At 38.5% G+C, this 23,789-nt stretch overlaps 1 long non-coding RNA gene across 1 annotated transcript; it reads right to left on the bottom strand.

Annotated features, from left to right (window-relative positions):
- Positions 1-2,318: 2,318 nt before the first annotated feature.
- LOC139115837 (uncharacterized) lies at positions 2,319-21,563 on the bottom strand. Its single transcript, XR_011548193.1, has 2 exons — positions 20,778-21,563; positions 2,319-2,818 (listed from the first exon to the last, which is right to left on the bottom strand). It is a non-coding gene; the product is annotated as an uncharacterized lncRNA (long non-coding RNA).
- Positions 21,564-23,789: the final 2,226 nt, after the last annotated feature.

The following is a 23,789-nucleotide window of genomic DNA, read 5'->3' as shown; positions in this document are numbered from 1 at the left end:
GACAGTGTTCAGAGTCCGTCACACTTCGCGACCTTTTCAAGTTACAATGAACGTCTAATCGTATTACATCATTTTTCAGCGTGATGCAAGCATGACTGGATGTAAGACAGAAAGAGGTAGACAAAATCTGTAACTAGGTCAGTAATTTTGCGCCTGCTCTAGTACAGTCTACCTCTGATAGCAACTTTGCAAATTAAGTGGGTTACCGTGAAGGACACTCAAAAATATCGGTACAAATGCAATCTACAACACAGCGGTCACGCGTTGATGTCGTGTTAGGTCAGGTGCACTATTGTCAAAAGAGCATCCTTCCGATTAAGTATAGGGAAGTTTTGCCTCACGTTTTGTACCTGATCAAGTCAAATGGGATATATACAGCAACAAAACCCACTCCAATGGCTGACTCTCAATTCCCTATTATACGCGTATAGTTGAGTCTTCGGACAAATAGGACAAATAATTTTCATTTTGTGATTTAGCAAACGTTTTCTCAGAATTGGTTGATTTTTGTTTCTTTAGGGAGCCGTCATTAATTACGGCATTAGGAAGTCGAAGGAATTTCATCGGAAACTGAAATTAGAGTATACGTAAACCCTGCTGCATCATGATGATTTTGAGTAACCCCCTATCTCTAACTCAGAAATTTTGACTCCCAATTAGAAACGTTAAATATCAATACCTGTACAATTTATAAAAAGTACATTAAATTACAGAAATAATAATAAGTAAAATAAAACAATAAAAATAAAACAATGAAACAAACATATCAAGTGATTTATTCATTAACACCCCTAAATGGACTTTTAGAAGACATCTTGATTTCGAATGCTATCGCCATTGTGTCGTGTTTTACGAAACTTACCGAGAGTAAGGTATATTGCATCATACCTATGTTGTTTGTGATGCATACTAAAACACCTGTTTGTTTCGATACCCGATTGTTTGATATTTTAAGATTCGTGTCCTGATATGAGAGGTCACGGCATTATATATACATCACAGCAAATTACGGTGTTGAAATTTGCCCTTCAATTGGTGACACCCATTCAGGAGTTAAATTGGCCTTATTTAGTCGTTAAACCGAACTTCGTGTTTTTTATGTAAATTTCGTGAAACTGTAGTATAAAAGAATGTACTGTAGTATGAAAGAAGCTCAGAACTTTCGGTATTGATACGTATCTTTCAACACAGTGGTTTCGATGACACGCTGCTGGCGTGTTAGGTCAGGTACACTTTTGTCACAAGGGCATTCTTCAAATTAAGTATCGCGAGGGTGTGCTTCACGGTTTGCACCTGATCGAGCTAAAAAGAATAATACAGCAGAAAAAAAGGACTCCAGTAACTTATTCTGAAAACCCTTTCATGCACCTATGGTTGAGATCTTAGGCAGAAAAAACGACATATGGTTGTAAGTGCTGTCACACAGTGTGCATGACCAGACACCTGGTACTCTGGGGCAGTTCAGCATGCATCGTAACCGAGGAGAGGTCCGAGACTGTTTAGGAATTTATTTGTGCTGTGCTATTCACAGGGTGTAAATAGGCTTCAAAGTCCGACCTGTATCGAATTGTTATTATGTTTGACTAGACACCGTTCTGTACATGATACAGGATCAGCAATGTCTATGAGTCTTCCTCAAGTGTATCGCTTGTCGTTGCAGAGTTTCGGAAGTAAGGCGCCTAACCAACCAGTACTTTTTTGTTAGACTTGGCAGACCAGGTCAGGTTTATCTAGCCATGGAAAGCATTATCTTTGAGTCTGCCTATTACTGAGTTATTTTATATCGCGTTCACCATAATTTCACATAAAAGAAGAACATACATCATCGCGTTCAGCCAACGCACACGTTTCAGAGGAAAGCAGAAGACAAATTACCGCATCAAGCCTTCGCCGATGTCAACAAATCATAGACTTGAACCAAAATCCTAAGTCATTCTCATCAATCGTTGCAATGTACGAGATTCTAATTCACGCGCTAGACAAAGCTGGAATATTAGATAAAACGTAGTTTATGAACATAACTTTTTTAGTGTTATTGTACTTATATGTAAATTAATAGAAATTTAAATAAATTCTTTCAATGATAGTTGTAATGTATTAGTAAGGCAATCGTACACAGGAAGAAGTTTTAGCTTTTAATTTGTTCTGCTATGCTTTTTCCTTCCTAAACATCTCATCCTTGTGAATCTGTGATAGTTAACCTGCGCCCGTGGCACCAGGAGCCTGATGACATCTGATTTTACAAAGCCATCTTGCAGGATGATGATATCTTGCGGGAATATGACCATTCCCAGTTGTAAAAAGAGACTTTTTGTAAATTCAGGAGAAACTCAAATTACTCTATTTACAGACAATTACACAGAAAAGCATGCATTAACTTTAAATGGTGCTTACAGTATTTGAGTACTAAAATGGGTGATATTATACATTAACAGGATCTCATAAAGGCATGGCAGTGCAGAGAATTATCAATTTTCACTTCTACAAACAATATTGCTGAACGTTCCCAACTTGGTATTAAGGTGAAACCATGCTTCCTGAAAGTATGACTCCACACTGCGTGCCTCTTCAAGAACGTGTGACTATTGTCCCGTCGGTCTTTGAAAATGTGACTGATACTAGATGGCCAAATACCCTTGTATATCTTTTTGAACGATAAGCTACTGCAGGAGATGTTGTGCAAATCCTAGCCTTCCAATAATAGTAGCTTTTTCACTTTCCTGTCTCACTTTACAAAACATCTGGTATGATAAAGACCAAGTAGACCCCTCCTTCTATCGTCCACCTCCAATGGAATACATTGAAACTGTACCATCATCTGAAAATTAATTAGTAAAGAATACAGGAATATATATAATATTTATATATATATATATATATATATTTATTTGGGAAATAAAAACGCACAACGGGCCACAATTTTATCGTTATTCAATTGATCTTACATAATAATTTCCAGTACAGAGTTGGACTCGTGAAATAAATAATCTATGTAGCATTGAAATACTTGTTTTAGCAATTCTGAAATTGATACTCCTTGTCATACCTTAATTTTGTAAACGTCTAAAAGTTGTCTTATAAATATTTGGTCCAAGAAGTAACCACTTCGAAGTGATTTCAAAAATGGAATGGGTGATCACACAGTACACCATTAGGGTCACATGGTGATTATGAGATGGTAAAACAACCATACCCCTACCAAAGCTCAATAATGGAGTACCGTAGTGAATTTGCCCGGGAAACTGAACTTGTCGTTTAATATTTCCTGGAAATTGAGGGCCAAACCTGTACAATTGTTAATTGGGAACAGGTTTGTCAAAGAATTTTTGTTTTTGTTGCTCAATTTCGAACCACCTGAATAATTTAGGCAAAGGTATCAAGGTGTTGGCCGACATAATAATTTGTTTTCGTAAAGGCCCATTATTTGTAACTTTTGACCATTTTTTACCTCCTACAATTCCATGTTAGAGGCTCATATTTGTTGCAAAATGTTGTTTTACTTGAAACAAACATGATTAGTGACGTTATAGCCACTTAAAACTGCTAATTTATGTTCAAACATGTAGCCCTTCCGAGCTCGTTTGTTGACGTCTGGCACGCTCAGCGTGCTGGGGAGAACGCAGAATATGTTGACGTCGCGATTACGCGAAATGTACAAGTTCACGTTTATAACGGGATAAAAACAACATCGCGTCGTGGATAGCCTGACATCGCTACGCAACGTGCTTGGACAATGGACTACGACGTAAGTACCGGGCATAAGTAATGAGCAATTTTGAAATTGCTGTAAATGGCTCGCGCATGTGCAGAAGAATGCCTACGTTGCAATCCGCGTGTCAACAGAGTTTGTATTTCTGTCCGGACAAGAAGTGAAATTTTCGTTGTAAAAGCACATGTTATTTAGTTGTTGGGCACGGAATGTTTCCGAATAATATGCGATTCTCTGTTATTTGACATGCTATTCGACATGAGCCAGTGATCATTTCGATCAAAACTAACGGAAAAATCGCCAGAAGATACAGCTAATGGGACTTTAAGTAGCTTAGCAACACAGTGACTTAATCATTAACACACATGAAACAACTAGTCCCGATAACATTATTGTTTTTAAAGGCGTCATGTGGCTTGAAAGCAACCGAAATCAACAAGAGTAAAGTATTAGCAATTGTACTTTGTTTTTAACCATACAAACGCCGGTTAGTTTCGGCTCCTTGACCTTCTGACTTTGTCATGTTTATTTTTAGATTTGTGTCCTATTGTGTGAGGTCACTGCATCATACATTACATTGCATTACAGTAAATGATCAATGGGATTTAAGTTTGCCCTCTCAATGCAGACATCCACTGTAGACTTAAAATGCCTTTAAATAAAAGGTGAAGATCCATACAAAACTGAATTTAATGAAATATTTTAGTCAAACTCAAGTATTCAACTATCAAACACAGATATTATGTTAATCATACAGCCGAATGGCCTTCTCGCGTTTCCTTTTGTAAGGGAAACGGCATGCGTAATCTGCATTAACTTGGTGGTAATTCGGTGCATTATTTACAGCCTGAGACACTTGAACAAGGCTTCTATGTGAGCGTCTATTAATATTGTGTGTGACAAAAACTTGCTTTGATGTGAGTTAGCATGGTAAAAGGCTGTTTAAGTTCAACACAAGATACAGCTCTGTTTAAATGTGTTAGATCTTTCACCAATGATGACATTGCTATCTTACATGATTTTATAAAGCTATGTACTGGAAACCTGTAAATTTTTAAATTTACAGGACAAATAATAGTGAACAATAGTTGAAAACAGGAACTGCTTGAGGCACAGAACAGTCTTCGCAACAATTTACTGTAATGCGTCCAACATCACACGTCCTGTTGCTCAAAGGGATATCGAGAATGTTCAAAACTCTTGAATTTGACCAAGTAACAGGCCCGTATATTCAGCACTGCATAAAGCCCTGTTTACATAGTAATGTATTCGACCTTTGGCAACGACAAAGTATGTGCCGGCAGACCTGAAACCTGTTCTGAGAAATCTCTCCCTTCATGCAATGCAAAGACGACATGCACTATTTATGTACTTTCCATATTCTATTACGGAAGGTCATTCCCATTCGAATGTCACATACAAACCTCAACTGAACAAGTTATCAAGTAATGACGGTGCAACTATGTTTCATTTGAAACCAGACAATATGATGATCAGAATTTGAATGAAACATTGATGTCTGAAGAAGAAATAGAAACCATCAATACTGAAGTAATAAGGCTTCTTTAAACACGTTTGTAGAACTGTAATCACACTTATTCTACAGAGAAATTCACTGACGCATTGACGACATGGTGCATTACATCTAGCTTTCAAATATCACTGTGTAAAGTAACAAAATTACACACAATGTATAAAAGCAGCACATGATTGGCACTTAAACCCACAAAATACGATACTGGTAAAAGTCTCAATTTGTTTGTTGTGTGTGAAACGCAACAGTCAGGCCAAATAGTCATCCCATTTGCATCTAAACAAGCTTTCACGCAAGTAGCCTTGGTGCTGGGTCGTGCGGCTGATGCCTTACAAGGCACACATAGGGCCGCCATCTTTACTCGACGAGTAAAGATGGTGGTTGAGTTTGAATTCACGTTGTGCCTGAGTCATTAAACTAACATTTTTCAGCTGCGAAGAGTATAGTTTACCATCGATATAGGTTTCCATGATTCTAACACTATTCGGGAGCAGGATTATGATGAAATTTGCGCAAGGTAAAGCGACATTTGCTGATAATGTAGCCCTATGTGTGCTTTGTGCGTGCACTGCAGATAGGCAGTGTTTTGTTTTACCTGGCAAGGTATAGGAGCCTTGGTAAAGCATCGCGCAAGCGGCACGACACAGGCCAAAGCCGCACAACTCAGCCAATCTAGGCTACAATTATTGCAGCTATCATGCAATGAATATTGCCAATCACGGTACTTACTTTCGTTTACTATGTTTGTGCTCGAATTCCTCCGCGATATGTATCAAGGGAGAGCAATTTATCGTCCTGAATAACGTTTTTAAGAACTCCCGGTTATCTTTAGATATGAACCCAGATTCGAACAGTTTGTCGAAGATGTCGGCCGGGTCGTCCAATTTCATCATGTCTCGCTTGAAATCTGCTGATTGGTAAGAAGAGAGCGTATGGTACATTCATCTTCCGTACCTAGCTGATTAGCTAGAGTATGGAACAGTTTCTTCAGGGGTTTACTTCTGACGGATTTGTAACATTTCCCGTTTCGTAGTCGCACTCATATTTCTCGATGTAATCAGTAACCAATCAGTAAGGTACTAGTATATGTCATATAAGGGCAATCCGGGTACACTCAGAACAAGAAAAACTTCAGCGCGATAAGGTGTACGGAGATCTGTTTATATTCATGAATGGACTATAGACAGTGTCACATAAACCGAACCATACAGACGCTGAGATTTGGTTCTTGGTTGCTGTAAAACAGATTAATTCTTCATACCATAGCTGGTTCTATGCTGGTTAGTTTGCCAAGTATGGGTGTGCTACCTCTGCCCTTGATGACACTGTCAAAACTGTTCTTAATACTCATAAATTATGCGACTGTGTTAGAGTTCGCCCATTTATTAAGGAATGGTGACTGAAACACTGAGTGCCAGTAATAGACATAATACAAAATTCAAGATTTCATCTTAATTTTAACATATCATATTTTGGTCATCCTTATAAACCCGTATAACAAATATCAAAGCTGTCAGACAAGTGGTTTGATGAAATAAATTTTTGAACGAAAATGACCCAAAGAATCCTTAAAATACAAATATGCATATTTCATCACAATTTGAACAAATCTAAGTTGCGTCATCCCTGGGGACCTTAATAGCAAATATCAAAGCTGTCTGACCAGCGGTTATGAAGAAGAAGATTTCTTACCATAAACGCCTTTTTTGCGCTTACACTGGGCAAAATCTTGATATACAACAATATATACACATATACTGATTCTGTACATGTGTCAAATACGTTCAGTATACACGTACGTATACTAATAAAATGCAAAACTTGCATATTTTTAACAATATCAAAAAATAGAAAATAGTTTCTCATAATCATATTTTGCATCTACAAAACAAATATCAAATCTGAAAGTTCTGCGGTTCTCAAGATATTTGAGTAGACTGATATCCTCACAAACGTACATGCATACATAAATACATACAAACATACTGTCAAGTGTTTCTGTGGTGGCGGGCTATCAATTTGTTTCTCAAATATTAGGTCACGCACGGAAGAATTAATGTCGGCGTATTTGAAAACGCTACTTTGACAAGAAGGCGTAGCGTTCGACAAGTTTCGGATATTTGTTGATATGAGGAGGTCAACACCATATGAGAATACATCATTTGTATCCATTCCAACTTTTCCCAACACAGAAACTGGCCAGCTTTGGATTATAACAAATGCATAATACTATTGCTCTCGATGTTTAACTACAAATGTCAGATCAGCCCAATGTTTTGAAACCTTTCACGAAGCGCGTATGTGATCGGATAAAATGACTGTTCTGAGTATTTGTTATTACCCCTAGGCCTATGTACTGGTCAGACACAATGTTGCCTATATAATAGTAGTTTTAAACATAGACAGTCTGTCTATGTTTTAAACTTCAAAAAGCTGTTACACTACTAATAAAAAGTTTCGTTTGACACGCCATGCTGAGTTCCTTCTTAGTGGGTTCTAACATAAAGGTGTATTTAGACCAGACACTACAGGACAGCAAACGATACAGAAATTGTAAGACATACATTAGAACTGAACATTCATCTACATTGAAACGTTGAATATATTGTACGGTATATCAGTCGAAAAATCTGAACTTCGGTCATATGTTTTTGCCGTTACCTGACGCAACAAACATGGAGGTAGCTCTCTGCAACAAATGACTCAATCGCCAAGCTAAAACCCGGATATTTTTCGACGAGAATATAGAGAAGCCGCCAGGGAAGATGGGGGATACTAGAATTGAAACAAATAGACATCAAATTGTTCAAGTTGGTGACGGTTATGTCAGTTCAGTAAAGATAGAAATATAACCATTTGCAACACGTAGTTGGGCCGAAAAAAAGAAAACTAACTTCCATGGTATCCCACAAATCCACATAGTGGATCCATGGAGTAAAAAACACCGTCAAGGACAGTGTGCTCATATTTTGTTTGAATTGGTCCATCAAGGAATATTGAACCAGAAAAAAAAATGACAAGAGTAAATAATTTCTGAAACCTTAGGTACTGGAGGTCAATTTTAGGAACAGGCTCAGTAGAGGAACGTTTCAACACAGTCCTTAATGGCTTCATCAGGTCTGTCAATATGTATCAATTCATGAACAATGACAGGAAATGACTTAAGATCAGTGGTGTATGCTGTTTCAGTCACTGCCACCACTCATAAACATAATTGGTATACTGCATACAAATAGGTCATAGGTCATAGAATCTCCGACTCGGATGTGTACTCTCAGTTTATGCCACCACTCTCGCACATTTGCAGGATTTCCCCTTTTTCTTACCTCATTTGCATATTTTTGACACTGACATGTTCATTTGAACAAAGTCACATCTCATCGCCTGGAAGATGGCAGGTTGGGCGGTTTGGGAGCTGTTGCATCGGACGGACATACACATCCGCACATACATAATACATACATACATACACACAGACACACAAACATACAGACGCCAATGACTCACAATATGGTATTTATACACATAACAAATACTAGCTAAAACTGTGATGTCCGTACATCTGGGTAAGTGTGTGCCTACATGGGTTGTTGATACTAGAGGAAATGATTCAGGGTCAATTTGTGTTCTCTAAAAAGTTGCCACAAGCATTTACTAGGTGCTAATTGTATGCATTCAATCCCTCTCTAAAGAGAAAAAAATTCTCATGTTTTTCTGATGCATCATAGGTACGATGCTGTGTGGACCTTTGTGTACATGTTCCATTCACACAATAGAGGGAAACACTGTGGACGAACACAAAGCACCATACACAGACTTAGGTGGCTGTAAAGTTTGCATGGACCAAAGATCACATGTACAATAAAAGAAGGGCCTGGGCTATTTCTTTGGCTCTACACACGTGGTACTTCGCTCTGCCTGGCAGGCTATAATACGGCCACAGCGAGGTCAGAGCCGAACACTCTTGACTCATACCGGCCGTAGGGCTAATAGCTGACCATCGCGCATCGGTTGATACCATGGCAGAAAATTACTTTAATAGTAACCTCCGTGACTTTATTTTTAGGTCACGCGTACGTCAGTCCAAGGAGGTAAAAAGTTATCTTCTACCTCCATGGTTAGTCATGGAGCCAGGAGCGGAGCTAGTACCTCCATGCTATACGGCAAGCATTGTGGAATATCTTGGTCATTGCATGCTCACTGTGTTTCGAATGTCATTACACATGGCTTTGCTAGGTCTGCATAGTTTTCCCTGTTTGATGAACGTTAGTGTTGTAATTGTAGGGAAATTAGTGAAACCAACAAATTTGTCTTGCTTTATTTGGAATTGCAACTGTCTTACAAAGAGCATGGAGCTAGCTCCATGCAAAGAGTAATCTGAATTCGCTGCCCACATGTGGGGGTTGTCAACCTGATGTAATAGCCATTCCCCAGATTTCCATCGATAAAGTGTGTGCGTAAACAAGAAAAGTAAACTCATGAATTTTAATAGACGTGGTGCGTTGGCCGATTTAGCCCAAATAGGCCAACGCCACCACGTAAAAATCTCTGTGTGAAAAAGCTGTCATGTCTACATCAAATAGAGGGCGATGCAGAGCTCTGTAGTGTAGGGGGAATTGGGAGATCTTCTGGTTTGAAGAGGATAATGTTAATGGGCGGGACCCGTTCGCTAACAGCTTTTACAGTGCTCTCCCGTTTCCATCTTTACTCATACACTTTATGATAGTACTTACATTGAATATCGATCTCTCGAATTTTACCGATTCTCTGTCTCTCTCTCTCTGTCTCTGTCTCTCTGCCTGTCTCTCTATCTTGCTCTGTGTTATCATATTGAATAAAAACTCTAAACAGCAGTCCTTCTATTTGTTAACATGCATGCTGAATTTTAGCTATTTTACAGAAGGAATTTCGCAAACGGTAATGAAATGGAACGGTTCATTAATTCCCAAATAGAGAGTTGGAGATGTGGAGGAGGAATGAATGACTTAACGATGAATCGTTTTTGAAAGACACGCTTTTAAAAATATTCAAATAAAAATCTTTGTGTGTATTTCTTGTTAATGTGGATCTTATCGGTCTATTAAATGAGGAAATATCCCAATTCTCTACAATTTGATTTCATCCCGTTGAGTCGATTATTATTTCATGTCATTGAACATCAAACTTGTAGCACTCACCATGCTAACATTATCAGGGACAAGCTTTGGTCAAGTATTATCGGTAGTCGACAAATAAATATACGGAATGCTTCATATGGTCGCACCGAAATACCACTTTTGATATAGTATTATCGTTTTACTTTGATTTAGCGTGATTTTTTATTGTCATGATAGTAGCAAGTTATTCAATGCCTGCCTGTTGTCCAAAATACATCAGATCGATTCAGTTCCTGACAACTGGATTTGTAATTCTCAAAATCGCATTTCAAATTTACTGTTTGTATCAACTGGAAATCTATAGTTTTGCCTTAAAAGTCATGACTAAATTAAACAACAACCTCTTAGATTGCACGTCTTATTAAAGTTTTCATTTCGTATCACTCTTCATGATCATGTGCAGCCAATTTGGAGCATTTTTGACTAAAAACGATGATGTTTACCGCAGGTTATGACTTTTATCTATTAAAATTAGTGATAGAGGTAAGATAAGACATTTCCTCATTTCGATTCGAAACTAGACTTTAACATTTACATAAAGCCATTTCCGTACAGACGTATTCAAAGTGGTTAAATGCTTTTGGTAGAATTCTATTGATATAAGATACAAATAAGTAAATACTTATGAAAGGTTGGACCCAAAGCATCTGTTTGTATCACTCAGACGTCTTCATCAGATATTTGGTCTTTAAAATTCAGATATACTTATCTCTGTTTAATAAAGTACTGAGGCGTGTAGTTACTATTACTTTTAAATTGTGTTTTAAACCGTAAAACCTAAAACAACCTTTAAAGGTATTAACATTGTTACTGGTTTGCGTTCTGAAAAGCATGAGGGATGACAAGTTTTAATTTTATATTCGATGCCAAATTAGTCTGTGTACATGCTTCGCTGCTTTTTATCAATATATTGCGTGTGCGCCACCAACATATACCGAAAAATACTTACTGTAGGAATAATTACTACATGAACTAACCTCAATATGAGGATATTCAACAAACAGGCTAAAATTTTCGAGAAAAGGTTTCTCTAAATGACATCTGTATTTGGAATTCTTCGTTTGACAGCGTTAGGCCTAATGGACCAATAACATGATGGGGCAGCCAACGCATTGGTTATACTTACAACCTTCGGTCTGTGGTTATTGTCATCGTTGTCATCGCAGTCATACCGTCATCATTGTCATCACTACTATTACAACATCATGTTTAAAGGCAATGCAAAATATCAATTCAAAGTACATTGTTACAGAAGAAGAACTTTTTATGCTGAGTCCTGCTAAATTTCCATTCACAAAATCAATTGACTTTTAATAAGGTCATCGACACTTGCCAAAATGTCAACACATCATGTATTTTATCTTTTAACTTAGTTCTACACCACATCCACTTCCATATAAACGCCAATGTGAGCACATATTTTAGAATGGGGCATGGCTTATATGAAGGACTTGCAAATGATTCATTTCCGCCATTTCTCGAAAAGATCGTTGCCTTTTTAGTTTTGTCTGAACTACCCCAGCCAATGTATGGATTTCGTTGACACGGAATACTACGTGAAAATGTATTACTTTTGTTCCGATTTCACACTGCTATTGTTACACTCAACCATAAACCATAGGCGACAACAACTGATTGGAAAAGTAATGTTTTACATGGTATAGATTGAATGTCATGCCAGGAATTTCTGTCTTGAAAAGTATTAAGTGGAATCTCTTGATACATTAGATCGACAATGCAGTAAGTGGTATCGTCTTGCCAACGTACAGTTTCAGTACAATTTAACCCATTGAACTCGGCCCGGCCAGAGATGGCCGATGACGTCATAAAGTACCAGGGGGCCAGGGTGCAAAGGGTTAAAGAACAGTTATTTATAAAGGATTGACGGTAATGACGTGACCACTAGATTGTAAAGAGCGTTTTCTGTTTTTTGTAAGGTGTTTTATTTAGAGATCCAAAGTTTGATGATGCATCGACGAAGTGGAGATTCCGGGTATGACGGTAATGACGTGACCACTAGATTGTAAAGAGCGTTTTCTGTTTTTGTAAGGCGTTTTATTTAGAGGTCCAAAGCTTTATGATGCGTCGACGAAGTGGAGAATCCGGGTACATAAATATAATCATAGGATGTCTTTACGTAATGAGTAAATGTCGTTTATCTCGCCGATTAAACACCTTTACAGTGATGTCAAATTCAAATTAATGACAGTTAAAGTACCTGTTCTAAAATTTACCATTATATCAAGTTAATATGTGTTTTATTAATATCACTATAAATCTGTAAACTCTAGGATAGGTATAGGTGTGCGTTAAAGGTTCCTCGGTTCAAAATAAGTCAACGCATGCCGATTGTCGAGTCTTTATATTGTAAATTAAACCGCGGTCGCACTTCGAAATTCATAAACTAAACAGTTGACAAACTCTGGATTTAAAAGGTCCTTAATTATGTATGAAATTGGAAAAGTCGGAAATCCTACTTTTCACCATTAAAGTGATGCAGTTTGAGCACATAATTACTATGGCTGATGTTTAAACTTGAGGCAATAAATTTGGGGTTTTGCGGGGTTTTCTTTAGTACAGAATGACATAGGTCTCAATTTTTATGGAGAGACCAAAACAATTGTCATGCAGTTTGCATGCCAAGACACCTAGTACCCTGAGGCAGTGCAGCGCACAACTTAACCGAGGAGAGTTACTAGACCGTTAAGGAATTTATTTTTGCATGGTATTCACAGGGTGTGGATAGGCCTCAAAGTCCAACCTGTATCGAGTTACATTCGAACGTGTGACTAGACACAGTTATGTAATTGACAGGGTAAGATATGTCTACGAATCTTCCTCATATGTGTTGCTAGTGGTTGCCGATTTCAGAAGTAAAACACTCAACTGACCAACACATTGTTGTTAGACTTGGTTCAAGTCGTTGTAAACTATGTGCAACGGTTTCTTTTGTGTCGCCCCTTTTTCAGACAAACCTAGTGTTTGAAAGTAGTCAGCCAAGGTCAGATTTTCCTAGCTATTGGTAGCATAACCTTTGAGTCTGCGCAGTAATGAGTTAGTTTCTGCCCTATATACTAGTAAGGTCAACCAACTTACACGTAAGACACGTAAAACCAATGAAAACAGACTATAAATCATCGCGTTCACCCCACTCATACGTCCATAAATCAAAGACTAAAGCAAGCCTAAAGTCATGTTCACCAATTCTCGCAATGTACAAGATGCTCATGAATGCGCTAAAAAAGTTAAAGTGATAGGTAAAACGTAGTTTATGACCATGATAACTTCTTTAGGGTTGCACTAACACGTAAGTATTAATAGAAAATACATTCTTTCATCAGAATTTAATTGCGATGATATTTGTTTTGTATTAATTAGGCAATCGTAGACAGGAACAGCTTTTTCGTTTTAATTTGTTCTGCTGTGCTTTGATTTCATAAACTTCTCATGCTTGTAAACCTGTGGTCGTTTTCCACCAGAGGTTCGATAACATCGGACGTTACACAGCAATCTTTACAATATAGCAGAATTACTAATTTTACACAGCAAGCTTTGCAATATACCAAATTTACTAAATTTTAATATGTTCTCAAAGGTGATAATATCTTCCAGGCACATGCCCATTCCAAGGTGTAAAAAGAGACTTTTGGTAATTTCAGGAGACAGTAACTCAAACAACTTTATTTACGGAAAATTGCACTGAAAAACATGTAGTATTTGTGTACTGAAATGGGTGGTATCATACAAACCTATTCTAGAAGCTTTTTTATTACTTTACAGGATCTCATAAATGCATGGTTGTAAATATGGCTATCAATTTCCACTGCTACAAACAATATTGCGGAATGTCCCCTACTTGGTGAAACCATGCTTCCTGAAGGGATGTCTCCATATTGTGTGCCTCCTCCGGAAGGTGCTGACTATTGTCCTGTAGGTCTTTGAAGATCTTACTGGTACTAGATGGCTACATTCCCCTGTACATCTATTTGGAACAATTCACTACAGCAGGGGATATCGTGCAAATCATATAGAGCCTCCCGATATCATTGGGTTTTTTTTTCACTTTTCGCCCACTTGAGCCATTATGGAGATGTCTGCATCATCTGGAGGATCACAAAGAAAACATCTGGTTTGCTATGGAAATCCGGTCACGACATGCGACCTGCGAATTCAAAACTGCGACATGCGCCCACTGCAACCGTACCCGAAGTCGAACCCCTGTCAAGAAGACGTCCTCAGCGTCCCCAGCCTGCGTCTTTAAACTGTGATCTGCGACCCAACCCTAGCTTCACGTTGCCCTGGCTGGTGGCGTTGGAGAGAGGCAAGACTCAAAACTTGTCTTCTGGTTGGGGTTCGACTTCCCTAACCCTAACTAACCCTAACCCTTACCCTAACCCTAACCCTAACACTAACCCTACGCAGGACGCAGGTCGCAGTTTGACAAACACGCAGGACGCAGGTCGCAGTTTCGAAGTCGCGGGTCGCATGTCGCATGTCGTGACCGGATTTCCATAGGTTTGCAAATTACAAATAGACCTCTTTTCATCGTCTACCTCCTATGGAATACCTTGCTATTGTACCATCATCTGAAAACTAATGAGTAAAGAATACAGGAAGACATATAGTATTTATTGCGAAAATTAAAAAGCACTACGGGCAACAATTTTGGTTACTTATAGTGAATTTCAAAATAGCTTGGAATTACAACGAGCTTGGGTGATTATACGTTTCTGGCGATAGAAAATAACGCCAACTGCATCAATTGCAAACGTTCTCCTTTGTTAGATTCTGTAACAATTTACCCAATACGACTTCCACTGTTCTCACTTACAGAACACGTCAAATGGAGGAAATGCCTATCGTTGTATCGACCCGTACACACTGCATCGAGAAAAAACCTATCGTCAGCGTTCTGTGCAGTTTCATAGCTGGGAAATGTGATAAAGGCAATATATGAATGTTCAATTGACAGTCAGTGTACGTGTGAATTTTTCAATGGGAGCGCGGCGACACTGTCGATGTTGGCTGTGGTACAGTGAATGTCATATTGGGTTAAATTGTTGCAAAATATTTTGAAGGAAAACGTTTAGAATGAATTCATTTGGCGTTATTTCCTATCACCAGAAACGTTTTGCTTATCACCCAAGCAGGTTGTAATCCCGACCTGTTTTGAAATTCACTGTGATTGATCTTACATTACAATTTCCAGTCATAGTTGGACAATTGAAATGAAAAACTCATGCACCATTAAAAGACGTGTTTAGCAAGTCTGAAAATGAACTACTTGTCATATACCTTAATCTTTGGCCTGAAAAGTTACCAGTTGAAACTGATTTAAACAAAAGGCCATGTCCGCAAACGCACATAGACGTACGTGCATTTCCATACGCGTTAGTACACATGTGGGCTTGTTTGTACCGGCATCACGTGACTATTTTGGCGTACTGAGTGTGTAGAACGCATCGCATCATTTTTATTCCGGAGAAGAACCATTGGGATATGTGATCATACAGGACACCGTAAGCGTCACATGATAATCATGTGATATTACAACAACTATATCCATACCAAAATCCAATATGGGGTTCTGTAGTGAATTTGCCCAGAAAATTAAACTTGTATTTCGTTGATGGAAATTGCGGACAAAACCTGTTCATTCCTATATTTGGAACAGGTTTATCCAAGCATTTATTGTTTTTGATTTGTTCCTTAATGTCGCAGCACCTGATTTAGGCAAAGCATCACGGTGTTGGCCGACACATTTGTTCTCCTGAGTAGCTAAGTAACATGTCGAGTGATTTAATCATTAACATATGACATGACTTGTCCCTATAATATTCTTCTTATGAGAGGCGTTATTTGGCTTGAAACCCATCGAAATAAACAAGAATAAGTTATAATCAAATGTGCTTTGTTTGTTAACCTCAGAAAACACTGGTTACTTTCGAATCCTTAACCTATTGATTTTTAGGCGTGTGTTCTGTTGTGTGAGGTCACTGTATCATGCATTATATTGCACTATAGTAAATTATCAATGTGATTTAAGGTGGTTGGAAAGGCTATTTTTGCACCAATTCTTTTCTCAGAGTTAATGTCAAGTTTCAAGTGTCAGAATCAAGATATTTAGTTCAAATTTTCAGGATAACTCCCTTAGTTAATATTTTCTCCAAAGAATATAAAAATTGTATATTTGCAGCCATGATTGTGAAATATGACACCAGTAAATATTAAAATTTAATTTTTCATATTTTTTTACATATTTGAATTTAATAATAATTGGATAGTATTAATATTACAAAATTAGTTATAAATATATTGACACTATTTATTGTAAGATTTGTACGGCAGGATTTGTAAATAATATTTGTTTTTATAATTTTACATGGGTTTATATATCAAAAAATTATTAAAAACTCTTTCAAATTTCAAAATGTGATTTTTCAAAAAGTACTTCAAATACAGGAAAATTGTGCCGTACAAATCTTATCTGTAACCTTGTTAATAGGCTGTAAAAATTCCATGTCCATATCTCATTTCAAAGTTGGATTAAATTGGTATACAATTATGTAGGAAAACTGTTATTCTGTCAAAAATGTTGAAAACAAGCCATATTTGCACCCCTCGTTTGAAGTCATAGAGCAGTTTTTTTGGTTAATCTCACTTTTGACACCTCTTTGACACTCAAAGAATCTAAAAATGCATTTACAATAGCAGTCACTCACTCTGAATGCCAGCACCGCCTTGTCAAACTTTCCTGAAAAACAGCAAATAATGACTTTCCCTTTTCAAACATTTTATTAAAAGCTAGGGGACCTCTACCATAGTTAATACACTAAGGACTCCCCAACTTCTTCATATTTGGTCAGTTTTTCAGAAGTTTTAACAGGCTATAACTCTGCAATGCCTTTGTGCCCAAATGTCTAGTTTTTTTTATTCCACAGAGAATGTTGACTACTTTCATATTTTAATAGTTTTGTTGAAATTTATAACTGACGCTCTAGCCTTTCCAACCACCTTAAGTTTGCCCTCTCAATGCATACATCCACTTTTGACTTAACAGCGCCTTTAAATGAATAGTTAGAGTCCATGCAAACTCTAATTCAACGAAATATTTTTGTCTAAACTCAAGCATCACGAGTGTTATGTCAATTATAAAGGCGAATAGCCTTCGCGCGTATCCCTTTTTAAGGGAATGTCATGCGTTATCCGCGATAGGTAAGTTGTAATTCGGTGGCATTATTTAGAGCCAGAGACACTTGGACAAAACTACTATATGAGCGTACATTAATATTGTGTGCGACAAGAACATGATTTGATGTGAGTTAGCATCGTAAAAGGCTCTTCAAGTTCAACACTCGATACAGCTCTGTTTTTAATGTGAGAGATCTTCCACCGCGGCGCCGCGACACTTGTATCTTGATAGAGCCATGCACTGACAAACCAGTAAATTTAAGATTTTAGACTTGCATCACAACTTAAATATTAAATTTATAGGACGTATAACAGTGGCAAACCCTTGCAAACAGGAACTGCCCTGGGCATGGAACGATCTTGTAAGCAAATTATTTACTTTAATGCGTCCGACATTACATGTCGTGTTGCTCCAAGGAATTTCGAGAATGTTCCAAATATTCTGGAATTCGACCAATGAAGACACTATGTTACAGAACCTATATTCAACACTGCTAAGAGCCCTGTTTAAACAGTATTGTATTAGACCTCTAGCCACGGCCAAGTATGTACCGACAGGCCGGAACCTGTTCTGTGAAAATCTCTCTTCCAAGAAATGCACGGACGACATGCACTCTTTTATGTACTGTCAATATTTCATTAAAAAAGTTATTCCCATTCAAATGTCACACAAAACCCCAATAGAACAAGTTACAAAGTAATGAGGTGACAAATATTGTTAATTTGAAACTACACGAAATGGTAATGAGACTTTGCACGAACTATTGATTTCTCAAGATGAAATTAACAAACATCTATCCTGAATTAATAACACTTGTTTCAATCCCGACCGTTTTTAGAAATTTTATCACACTTTCTTCTACAGAGAAGTCCACGGACGCATTGACTATATGGTACATTACATCTTGCTTTTAAGTATCCCTGTGTAAAGTTACAAACTTACAGACAATGTTAGACTTGGTTCAAGTCTGTGATTTGTGAATGTTTGAGTGGAGTGAACGCAATGATTTGTATTTTGCTTTCATGTGAAACGTGCGCGTGAGTGGCCGCGATGAGTAGGGTGAACGCGATGAGTGGTGAACGCTATACAGCGGAGTTTCACCCGGAATCACAGACTTGGCTTTCTTGCAGGGTTTGCGTTGCTATAAATTATTCATGAGATGACGTTTTCTGTACTCATATATTATTCATAAGATGACATCACTAAATTTTACACATTGGGAGGAGTTACTAATTGACCCAAACGAGACGTGCATTAAACTCACATGGCGTTGTTGACAAAATGTCGAGTGCGATCACTCCCACAAAAGTCAGCACGACCTCAGTTGTATCACCGAAAACGCGTGAAAATATCTGTGTTGTTTGTGGGGCCCATGATGCAAAATGCGAAAATCGTCGCCGGTTATTCAAGGATGGAAAAAGACACCTTCCTTACAGTTGTAGCCTGCGTGCCCAAAGCGATGTAAATCAAAACAATGTGGGCGACTTCGTATGTCACTGATTTTCCGCTGCCGGTTGGTGCGCAGACGAACACATCTTTTCCCTCAGTGTAACGCTTAGCTGTGGGTCCATAGCTGTGGTGTTTTCGGACGGGATTCCTGCCTTTTACGGGCTGGTTTTGACTTTGTACGATTTTAACCCCGCCACCACAGCTATGGAAAATGCGTAGAAAAGCGTCCATGTTACGCCCGACAGCACCCTTGTCGCAACTTTGTTCGGCGATATTTCGAAAAGTTTCCATCCAAATTACAAATTGCCAACACTCATCGACAACTTGGTTATTAGGGACTCACCAAGACCAGAAATCCGCTTAAAATTCACTGAAATATCGCCGTTTTGCTAGCTTCAACCGACATGACTACCCGGAGACCGCCATTTTGCTGGCGTAAAACTGTTGTTCGAGGCTCTCTGCAGAACGTCACTACAGTGACGTAGCGGTGACCTCTCAACTTATAGAAAACAAACTGAGTATTTCATCGTGTGATATCGATGACCATCGTTTGTCCTATGGACATTGCCAGTCTCACATAACTGAAATCAAACTTTAACTTGGGAAAAAAATAGTTCAGTCCTGGGATCTGTGATTGTTTATGCGGCGCGGATGCCGGCTGTAATCTCTCAGTTTGTTTTCTATAAGTTGAGAGGTCACCGCTACGTCACTGTAGTGACGTTCTGCAGAGAGCCTCGAACAACAGTTTTACGCCAGCAAAATGGCGGTCTCCGGGTAGTCATGTCGGTTGAAGCTAGCAAAACGGCGATATTTCAGTGAATTTTAAGCGGATTTCTGGTCTTGGTGAGTCCCTAATAACCAAGTTGTCGATGAGTGTTGGCAATTTGTAATTTGGATGGAAACTTTTCGAAATATCGCCGAACAAAGTTGCGACAAGGGTGCTGTCGGGCGTAACATGGACGCTTTTCTACGCATTTTCCCATAGCTGTGGTGGCGGGGTTAAAATCGTAAAAAGTCAAAACCAGCCCGTAAAAGGCAGGAATCCCGTCCGAAAACACCACAGCTATGGACCCACAGCTATGTAACGCTCAACAACAAGCTTTCTTTGGAAATCTCGCATGATTAGCGATGGTCGATCGATCAGTAGTAAAACGCGGTTGATGTACGAACTTGATGCCATTATTCGCCCAGATATAAAACGTACTCGAACTCGATGTCTAGCTTTGTACGGAGATGACAACAAACTTTTTAATGCATACAGAGGTTTATTAGCAATGCGTTCTTCTTATTGGCCAGAATAACGGCGGGGGCTGTCAATCATTTTGTATTTGCTCTACGTCACTGTGTACACAGTCCGTCTCACCGCCTGTACTTTGCAAGAAGTCCAAGTCGGTGAATCCGGCAGAAACTAACTCACAACTGCGCAGACTCAAACGTGACACATTCAATCGCTGGGAAAACCTGGCGTGAGCTGCCAAATTCCGGATAGGTTTGTACGAAATAGGAGAGACACAAGAGAAACTATTATAAATGATTTTTTTTTAAATTCACCGACTTGAACCAAGTCTAAGACAATGTATAAAAGCTGTGAAAGATTAGAACTTAAACCCTGAAAATACGATAGTGGTGAAAGTTCTCTATTTGTTTGAATATAAAACAACAATCAGACCAAAAAGTCATCGTATTTGCGTCTAAGTACGCTTTTATGCAATGAGTATTGCCAATCGCAGTACTTACATTCATTTGCGTTCAACTTGTTTCCGCTCGAATTCCTCCACAATTTTTACCAAGGGAGTGCGATTCATGGTCCTGAATAAGGTTTTTAAGAACTCCAAGTTGTCTTCAGTTATGAACCCAGATTCGACCAGTTTGTTGAAAATGTCGGCCGGGTCGTCGATTTTCATCATGTCTCGCTTTGAAATCTGCTGATTGTTAAGAAGATAGCGGATGGTACGTTCATCGTCCGCATCTAGCTGACCTGATAGGTCACCGAACAGCTTCTTCAGGGGATTGACTTCCACCTGCTTTGAGACGTTTCCTGGTATGTGCTCACTTTCATATTTCTTGATATCGCCAGTGACCAATGGCCCTCGATTTATCTCGTTGAAAAGATCCTTCAGGAATTCTAAATTGCTGTTCGAAATGAACCCGCTTTCCACAAGCCGCTGGAAGATTTCCACCGGTGTTTGTAGCTGTTCCATGTCACGTTTTGAAATCTGTTTTCCTTCTAAAAGTTGACGGATTTTTTTCTCATCGTCTTTACCAAGCTGCCCTGCTAAATCATTGAATAGGATATTAAGTGGATCTATCTTAAATGCCATATCTAACCGCAGCTTGTACTAATCGAAACAGAGTCAGCGTTGGCTTTAGAGACGATTCGAAACAAAATGGCGTGTTTCCCCCTTCGGTCATAGTTCTTGTCTCGAACATGCGCAGATCGTAAAGTTTTGCACACGAATAGTGACGACATCCTAACATTTTTGTAAACAATTGTTTGATGACTTTATTAGGGTTTACATTTTTTGTCAGATCTCTTGTTACTGCATCATATTCGTATATCAACACTAAGAAATTTAGAATTTTCTAAATTTTTTTTATCTTGGACTCATTGCATCTTTTACTTGCTTACCGTAACAGTTGAAAATGACGAACGAAACTGTGATCTAAACTGAAAACGCAACAGCTACATTTCTTTACATCTCTAACATGTAGGAGCATTTCTTGGTATGAATAAGGAACATAAAAGTTCGGATATTTCAAACATTTCCCTATCAAGGGTCTACTTCAATCGTAAAAATCGAGTTAGGCAAGCGAATTTCTCATCCAGCACGATTATAAATTTGGACATAACTGCACACATAGTGACCGAAAATTAGCGATGAGAATATGCATAGTTACAGATCGAAACCAGTAGATGAGTCATGAGCAAACAACAAACAACAGCTGTCGTTATGCTACCTAATGAAATAGGCCAATGCTTTTGTCAGTAAGGTAAAGGTCATGAGGGCACTCAGGTGCATTCAGAGCAAAAAAAAAGTGTCAGCGCGACAAGGTTGGCATAGGCCTGCCTTTACTAATGAATGGACTGTCAACAGTGTCAGATATGGTGAACCACACTGTCACCGAGTGTTGTCTCTGCTGCTGTAAAAACAGATTAGTTAATCATATTATAGCTGGGTCTATGTTGGTTAATGTGCCAGGTCTGCTTGTGCCAGGTATGACCTTGATTGCACTGTTCAAAAACTGTTCTTACGACTCATAAATTATGTGACAGCGTACCGGAGTCAACTTATTGAGAAAGGAATGGTGAATGAAATATGGCCACATCGCGTATTGCATGAGAATCATGCGTCCATAGTCCTCTTAGGCAGTACCTGGTAACACATGAGCTTCTGCACCTTGACTGACAGGAGACAGCAAGCGGCACCATACGACACGACACCCTACAGCACCACGTATTACCCGTCTCAAGTGGAAAAATTGTATCATATGATAAAGGATGTGCGAACTCAATACGCAATTAATGGTGACGATCGAAGTCTTCTTCTTAATAAAAATATCCCGGCATTTTCGAAACTTACTGTTCATATGGCGGATATAGAAACTACAGAAATATCGTTTTCAATAACGCTCTCAGAATCGAATCGGGCAGACAACGAAGTATAGGTTATGGGGTGGCGCGTTACCAGTTTGTTTGTCATATTTGTAATAAATTATGTCGGGAGCGGAAGTTATGCTGTACGGTGATATTAAAAGGTTAACCTAGCAGATAACTCTGGTAATCTTTGACTTTTTTCAGATTTTTTCCGTGCTCATAAATTATGTCGAACACAGACGTCATGCTATCTGGTGATTTTAAGAGGTTAACGTAGTTGGCATCATGTGACAGTAGTGTTTGACTGGTTTCACTGAGATATTTGCCGATGTAGGGAAATAGGCCGAATAGGTATGTATTTTCTACCGAGGATAGAGGGCGCTGCAAAGCTCTTGCGAATTGGAGGTGGCAAACCGGGATATCTACTGGTTCAGAAAAAATAGTATTTACAGGAAAAGATTGCAGTCGCGAATAGATCTTACGTTCTTTTCGAATAATCAACTTAATTCAAATACCTTTCATTAGACTGTATTTCCATTTCCTTCAACGATATCTTGAATTATCCCGACTCCTCTCTCTGTCTCTCCGTCCTCTTTCTCTATCTCTCTCTCCTCTCTATCTCCCTGTCTCTCTCCCCTCTCTCTTATCATAATGAACAATGCCCCTAAACGTATCAGTGGATGGATTTGGTTACATGCCTGCTGAATTGTAGCTATTTGTCAGTTAGCATTATTGCGCAAACAGTAATTGATTTAATAGGGTACGGTTAATTAATTCTCAAGCACACACTTAAATACGTGCAGTAGGAATCAAATGACTTGGATATGAATTGCATTTGAAAATACACACTTTTGAAAATATCCCAATCCAACTCTCCGTCTGTAATACACGTTTTTTGTGTCCATGTGGATCTTAAGTGAGATGTAAAATCTTTGTGCTTCGTAGATAGCCATATTAAATGTAAAATAAAACAAAAAACAAAAGAAAACACACCTTCAAGGAGATAGTTTTGAGCATTTTTATTGATCAATGCATTCCAGCACCCGTTTCGACTGTGTACCGAAAAGAAGAAGACGAAATCCCTTCTGACATTATTACCGGTTTACGTTCTGATAAACATGAGGAATGCCAAGTTTTACTTTCATATTCAATAC

The sequence above is a fragment of the Ptychodera flava genome, chromosome 17 (assembly GCF_041260155.1).
Source record: "Ptychodera flava strain L36383 chromosome 17, AS_Pfla_20210202, whole genome shotgun sequence".
In the NCBI taxonomy this organism is placed as follows: Eukaryota; Metazoa; Hemichordata; class Enteropneusta; family Ptychoderidae; genus Ptychodera; species Ptychodera flava.
This window is presented reverse-complemented; position numbering and strand designations above follow the sequence as displayed.